Consider the following 6,873-nt stretch of genomic DNA (forward strand, 5'->3'; position numbering starts at 1 on the left):
GCACTATAATGAGGCGGAGCAAGGAAACTCAGGAGATGCCCTGACGTCACTCTTTGTGAAGCTAAAGTGAAGCCGGAAGTTGGCGTTGCTCGTGGTGTTGTTCCGCCTATGGGGCCAGCTCTCCTCTCTTGTTTATATTTCTCGCGAAACCACGCCGCGCTGCACGCAAAGGGGCTGCTCGAACGCGCGCACTCCGCAGCAATACTGAACAATCGCGATGTCTCATAGCATTAACGTTGCCGAAGTCGTCTTGAAAGAAGTTCATAATGAACTTCGCAAACGTGGCCGTGAGGTACAATCGGCCGCTTTTACAGGATTTAAAAAAAAAAAGCATGCCTTATAAGGCTTGCCAACTGAATTGTTTGCATCAACCGCAGGTACCGGCCGCTGCTCAGTTCTTGCGTGTTTTTAAAAGAAAGTCACCTTTATCGCTGCCTTCTACTTACTTTTCTCAGCTTGGGCTTCCTGGGGCTCTCAGATGGACTTGCGAGCTTGACGTCTGGCGATACGCAAAAAGTGTACGCATTCTCACTGCACTGCAAGAACGCACTGGAGACACGTACGACACACCGAGCCATTTGCGATCCATTTGGAGTTTATTAGCACAAACACATTCTCGCTTGAGGAATCGTCGTGCTTTATTGAACAAAGATCGGGTGGCCGCGCATCACTACGACAGCGCGCCGGCGAGGAAGCAAAATGTCATTTCTGACTTCGTGTTTAAAAATTCATTGACTGAATCCTGATGCGCCTTCTTACCACGGTAAGTGAAGCATCACGTAACAAAAGTTTTGCAATATCGTGCGGAAGGTGCTGAACAGCACGCGCGTAAAATCGGCCGACGTGTGACCATGGAACAGCCGTTTCATGCGTTCGCAGGCGTACGTTCCGTGGAGCACACTCTTGCAGCGCATCCGCTAACCTTTACTTCCCTACGCTTCTCGCACGCACAGATAAGATACGCCTGCGGTAGGGAGGATTCGTTCCTTAGGTGAAAGCAGCCGCTTCTTTCCCATCTTCAAGGATGAAGCGTCGGCTGGCAGGCGTCCGGTGCCGAGGGCAGCAAAATGCGAATATTCTTCGTAACGCTATATCAGCACGTGTATTGAGGTACACCTGTGCAGGTGTACATGAACCTTGAACGCGCTCTGCTTAAAAGACTTCGTGCTGTCGCGAGTACTGCGAGGTACAAGCAACAGTTATGCAAGGTGTGCTTTAATATGCACAAAAGCAAGTTGTTACTGAACGCAAACTATGAATTCATAACGTACGTTCTACGTGCCACAAATGCACCATATGCCCTGTCAGAAGCAGGAATCACTGACCTGCAAGGCATTCATTGTACAGATACTGAAACGCATCGGTTTCGGCCTGCGATGGCACGTTAGCATGATTCCGCCAAAGAGAGCTAAATTTTCTGTGGGCATTCCTTCGTCCGTTGCAATTGCCGTGGCGAAGTACATTGCGTACAGCGTTGCATGCGCGTTCATTTCACGAACGCGCATGCAACGCGTTCGTTCCCCCTGTCACACCTGGCAACAGCAGCATCCGGGAGAGAACGGTCCAGATAACACATCGCAACAAAACACGGAGACCAACGCAAACCTGCCCGCACGGCGCCATTGCCATGGTACGGAACCTGCGGAGCAGCACGTGTGAGCGCCCATAACCATAACAAAACCGCCATTCTGGCCCAAAAGGCGTGGCCGCTACAGCAAACAAATAAAAGAGAGCAAAAATAAAAAGTCAAACAAACTACGTCATTTTCTCCACACTTCTCTCCTAGCCTGTGAAGGGGGTAGGGCCTCTCCTTAGTTTCCTTCCTCCATGGGTCTATAAATAGCCAAATTGGGCTACAGGAAAATAATTTTGGCGTCGACTTGGGCGAGTTGGCTACGTGGCTGTATTTGGGCTACCGAAAATACGCGACTTCGCTTCGTTTGGGTTATAGGGAACGCCCTTATGCAAGCTCTACAGGTGGCTCTCATCGAATAGAAACAATTCTCGAAGGCTATGTTTTAGCTGGATGAATTGGCAGCGTGGCTGTGCATTGTGCGCGCGGGAAATCGCCCCCTCCCCTCAGTGCGCCGTTCTCTGAGCCGATGGCTTTGATTTTTGATGCACTTAATGTTAGACCGCGGTTCACCGCACTAACGTTTGCGCCAGCAACATCGTGTGATCTTCGCATCCGATCACCGGACATCGGGATGAGCCTGGGAGTAGAGGGTGTTTCACAGTGTACTGTACTAACATGGCTCTGCTCAGGAACGGAGAGTAATAAAATAGGGTCGTGCGATCGTGGCGCCGGCCTGACAGAAGGGAAGCACGGGTAGATGACACGCTCCAGTGTGTTAATGGCCAAGGCTTCTGCTTTTAGTTTCGTGCCGTGCACAGCCTTCGACCTGCTCCACGTTTCTCACAGTGAGCTTTACTGCCATTTTCCTTTGCATTCGAGATAAATTTTAACGCGATAACGCGATATGGTCCCGGAGTGCTTAACGCTTGCTTCACCTCAGCCGCGGGTCGGCCCGGCATTGCACTATCTCCGGGATCGGCCCACGCATGAGAACTTTTTTGCTTACCACAACGACGCGAAAATTTCCTTGGACGGTAGAGGTATACAGCTTCGCTTTAATAAAGGGGGCTATATTGGCTACAATTTTTTTGCTGGTTTTTTCGTTTGGCTACATTTGGGCTACAATTTCTCTAGCTTTGGGCTACGTCGCCTTGTCCGACCTGGCAACGCTGCTCAAGAGGCGGGAACACAGTTGGTTCGGGCATAGCCTCCTATATTTTTCATGCCCGCGCAATGGTGCCGCGGAGACCGTCCATTGCCCTCTCCTTTCCTCCTCGATTTACGCCTCGGCTCTCCGCGAGAGGCGCTCACACCCCATACTACCTAAAATGCTGCCCTCACATGCCAGACCGAGCTACGCGTCGAGGCCCATCGAAGCACCCTAACCGATCCGTCAAGCAAGAGTTGTGCGATTTCCGCCGTGTTGGTTGCAGGTAAGCGTATGCGTTTTGCAACAGCAGCATGTTTATATACATATTTTCTTGAAATATCAGGGATGCATGACCGAACTTGTAAGCAGTGTACACAAATGAAGCGACCGTTTGTTTACTAGATTTTCCGCGACCACGTGTTAGTTGTTGGCGTTGTTGCAACGTGTATTGCTTTACTAGTGTAAGATCAGTGATTTACGATGCACAGTTCTTATCGTTCCCTTGCGTTACTTTCTTTTTTATACCCAATCAGTTCTCTATCTGCAGTGTGGAATCGGTTGTGGTGTCCTGCGCCCGACAAGATGCCGTACTGCTGTGTGCCACGCTGCAAGTCATCCAGTAAACAACGGACGCCGGGCATATCGTTCCACGAAATACCAAGCGATCCGGAACTGTGCGCAAAATGGCTGAAAGTCATTTCTCGTGAAAACTGGGTGCCGAATACGACGTCGTGCTATTCTACTGTATGCAGCCGACACTTCAGTTCCTCTGACTTTAAGGAAGGTTTCAAAATTCGGAAACTTAAGAAAGATGCTATTCCCAGCATTTTCGAAGAATATCCTGCGTACTTGCAGCCTCCTAAAAAAAGAGAGAGAAGCTACGCGTCAGTGAAAAAGCGCGAGGCTGCTGCGCTAGCCAACCCACCACCGCCGAAGCGACGAGCAGTCATTGATGATAACCAAATGGAGTCGTGTCCGCATCCGCTCTACGAATTGCCGGTTGTCGACGTCGTCTTTGAAGATTTGTCACCTGTGGACTGCACCGCTACCGAACCGTTGCCACCCGTGAAAAACGGTGCTAGCGAGCGCTGCATCGCCGCGACTTTGCAGATGGACAGAGCAGTGCAGGTGTCCTCACAATTCTCGGTTTCGACAGTGGACAAACGAAAGTGGAGACGCAAAGAACGAGACTTAAACGCGCATATTGAGCGGCTCAAGAATACCGTCGACAATTATAAACAAGAAATACAAAAGCTCAAGGAAGAGTGCTTTGTTCATGCATTCCTCCAAGTTGTCGAGAAAGCGAAGGAGAAAGACTTGGCTGCGTCAGTATTAGTAGAACAAGTTAAGAATTTCGGGAAAACGAAACCAACGTGGTCTGATCTGACAGTGCGCCATGCTGTAGTTTTACGTAACCTCTCGACTCGCGCATACGAGCACATAAGTACTACAGGCATTCTCCGGCTGCCCAGTCGAAGCACCCTGGAGCGTTTTACGGGCACATCACGTGGCGAAGTTGGCGTGACGGAACTCGCGAAGCAAAGGCTGTCAACCGAGCTCGCTTCTCATCCCTCATCGCAACCCAGAGCGTGCTCTTTAATTGTCGACGAAATGCGCGTGAAACAGAGGCTACTTTACCATAAACAAAGGGACGCCTTCATCGGTGAAGTAGACTATGGTAGGAGCTTTCCTAAGGAAACAACAAATGAGCCTGTGATAGCCAACTCACTTCTGTGCTTCGTCCTCAACGGCCTTTCAGTTTCGTTTAAAATACCCGTGGCATACTTTTTCACGAGAAATTGCACTGGCCGCGAGCTGCACACGCTCATGCGACACGTCCTGAATGAAGTTGAAAACATAGGATTTTTCATCGTGCGCATTGTCACCGACAACCACAAAATCAATGTCTTAGCGTGCCAACTTCTATGCAACGGAAGCCTCACGCATTGCATTGAGCACCCAGGAACACCAAATCGAAAGCTTTTCTTAGCATTCGATCAGTGCCACTTGGTCAAAAACGTGCGCTCGCAGTTTTTATCGCGTGACATTGGAAAAGGCGGCGAAATAACGGCGAACCACTTAAAGAGCGTCTACAAAATGCAGCAAGGCAGCCTTGTAAAGCCAGTTAGATTTCTAACGAGAAAACACGTGTTCCCCACAAACATCGAAAAAATGAACGTAAGAAGAGCAATCCAAGTTTTGTCTCCTGCGGTGACAGCGGCACTGAAGCTCCTGCAAGAGCAAGCGGGCCACACATGCGACGCAAGTTTCGCGGGTGTCGGACCGACCGTTGAATTCATGGACACCGTGCACCGCTGGTTCATGCTCATGGACGTGAGCAATTGTACCCAGCACATACACCAGAACAATGCCGATTGCAAGCAGTTCGAATTTACAAGCGATGAACGGTTAATTTGGCTTGAAACAAGTTTCCTCGACTACCTGGCCGATCTCTAAAGCCAGTGCCTGGCGAAGAACTTCTTAACCAAGGAGACTTACGAAGGCCTGGTGATGACAACTCGTTCAAATGTTGAGTGCATTCGATATCTTCTTGAAGAGATGCGCTTTCACTTTGTTTTAACGAGAAAAATGTCGTCTGACCCAATCGAGTCGTTTTTTGGCTGGCTGAGGAAGTCAGCAGGGTCAAATGATCAAACGGATGCCCGAGCTGTTCTGTCAGGTATTGAGAAGACTCTGAAGACTGGCATCGCGTCGGCGGCTGGTACGAGCAACGTAATGGCAGCAGAAGGCAGCGATTGCTTGTCAACGCTGCCGCAACAGAAAAACACAAGGGAAGGAACCAGCGAGGAATTCCCTGCAGATGCATGTAGAGAGCTCACAAAGCGACTCAAGCGAGGACAGCCTCTGCTTCCTACTCCAGATGTCGCAGCATTGGCTATGGTCGGCGGCTACTTGGCAAGAGTTGTACAAGAAAATATCAATTGCGAGGAGTGCGTCAGCCTGTTAAAAAAGCCAAACGCCTCGGCGCCCTCGGACTCGCTGATAAAGCACCAAGACCGCGGTGGACTCATCTACCCATCTGGACAACTTTTAGCGGTTCTCTACGCATTAGAGAAATTTATCGACGTTCTTCTCGCAAGAAGAAGGCACATGAATCAGCCTTTGAAGGAGGCTGTGAGTAATGCCGCTGCAATACTCCGCGAGCACAAAACTTTGATGTGCTCGACGCCAGGACACCAAGAGAACCTGCTGCAACTGTTGCTGACAAAGTTTTTTCGCCCAATATTCACAAATTTTGCAATGAAGGCGACAGACAAACACGACATGGCTAAAGTGTTTGAAATAAAACCGCTGTCACGTAAGACCCTCAAACTGTGAGCCTTGATCTCACAGTTCGGCGCTTTTTGGTGAAGGGCTGGCTCTCCACAACATGTTTTGTGTTGCTTACTTCCACTGTACATTGTGTACGAACATCAATTTAACGTGCGATTAAATTTTATAATTCCATCTCAAATACGAACGCCAAACTTGTCTCCACGAGCGCGTGCGCAAGCGGCGGCGTCGCGTCGTCTGCTCTGGGACAGGGTATGGGAAGGCAGCGCGGTCTGGTGGCGGGCGCATGAACTAGGCGGTACGGACGGCGCGCTTTGTTCCCCCACTCAGTGAGCGGGCATGAAAAAATATAGGAGGCTAAGGTTCGGGGGAGCTTTTCACGGCGTTCAGTGGCTGCTGCTTGATCGGCGCACGGTCTCTGCTGCGCTGCGCTTCGCGTGAAATGGGCATTTCAAGGCTGCGGATTTTCACATCCTGCGGACCACATTTTGCAGCCGTTAATTTGCAAGGAGAGTGCGCTAAGGCTGCGTTTCTTCGTTTCGAGAGCTCGTCTGCACTTTTCGATATGTTGAAATCTACATGTTAATAGAGGGGCCTAAATTCGATGCCTTGTCGTCATTGCAGCTGCTCTTAATCTGCAAGGGTTCTAATGCAAAATCTTGCCGTGCAAGCTACTTCAGAGAGTGTGGCTGCGTCGTGATATGCATGGAGCACCGATGTCTGCATGCAGTGCCCGCACCGTGCTACAAATGCCGCGCGTACGAAGTATGTATGTGCAGGTTGGTTCACTGTTAGAGGGACTACGCGAGGGCGCGGCTCATGCTGCGCGCAGCGCCATGCAAGGGAAGCGGGG

At 50.3% G+C, this 6,873-nt stretch overlaps 1 pseudogene; it reads left to right on the forward strand.

Annotated features, from left to right (window-relative positions):
- Positions 1-4,823: 4,823 nt before the first annotated feature.
- Positions 4,824-6,340, forward strand: LOC139055349 (uncharacterized; annotated as a pseudogene).
- The last annotated feature ends 533 nt before the right edge of the window (positions 6,341-6,873 follow it).

This window comes from Dermacentor albipictus, chromosome 2, assembly GCF_038994185.2.
Source record: "Dermacentor albipictus isolate Rhodes 1998 colony chromosome 2, USDA_Dalb.pri_finalv2, whole genome shotgun sequence".
Taxonomy (NCBI): domain Eukaryota; kingdom Metazoa; phylum Arthropoda; class Arachnida; order Ixodida; family Ixodidae; genus Dermacentor; species Dermacentor albipictus.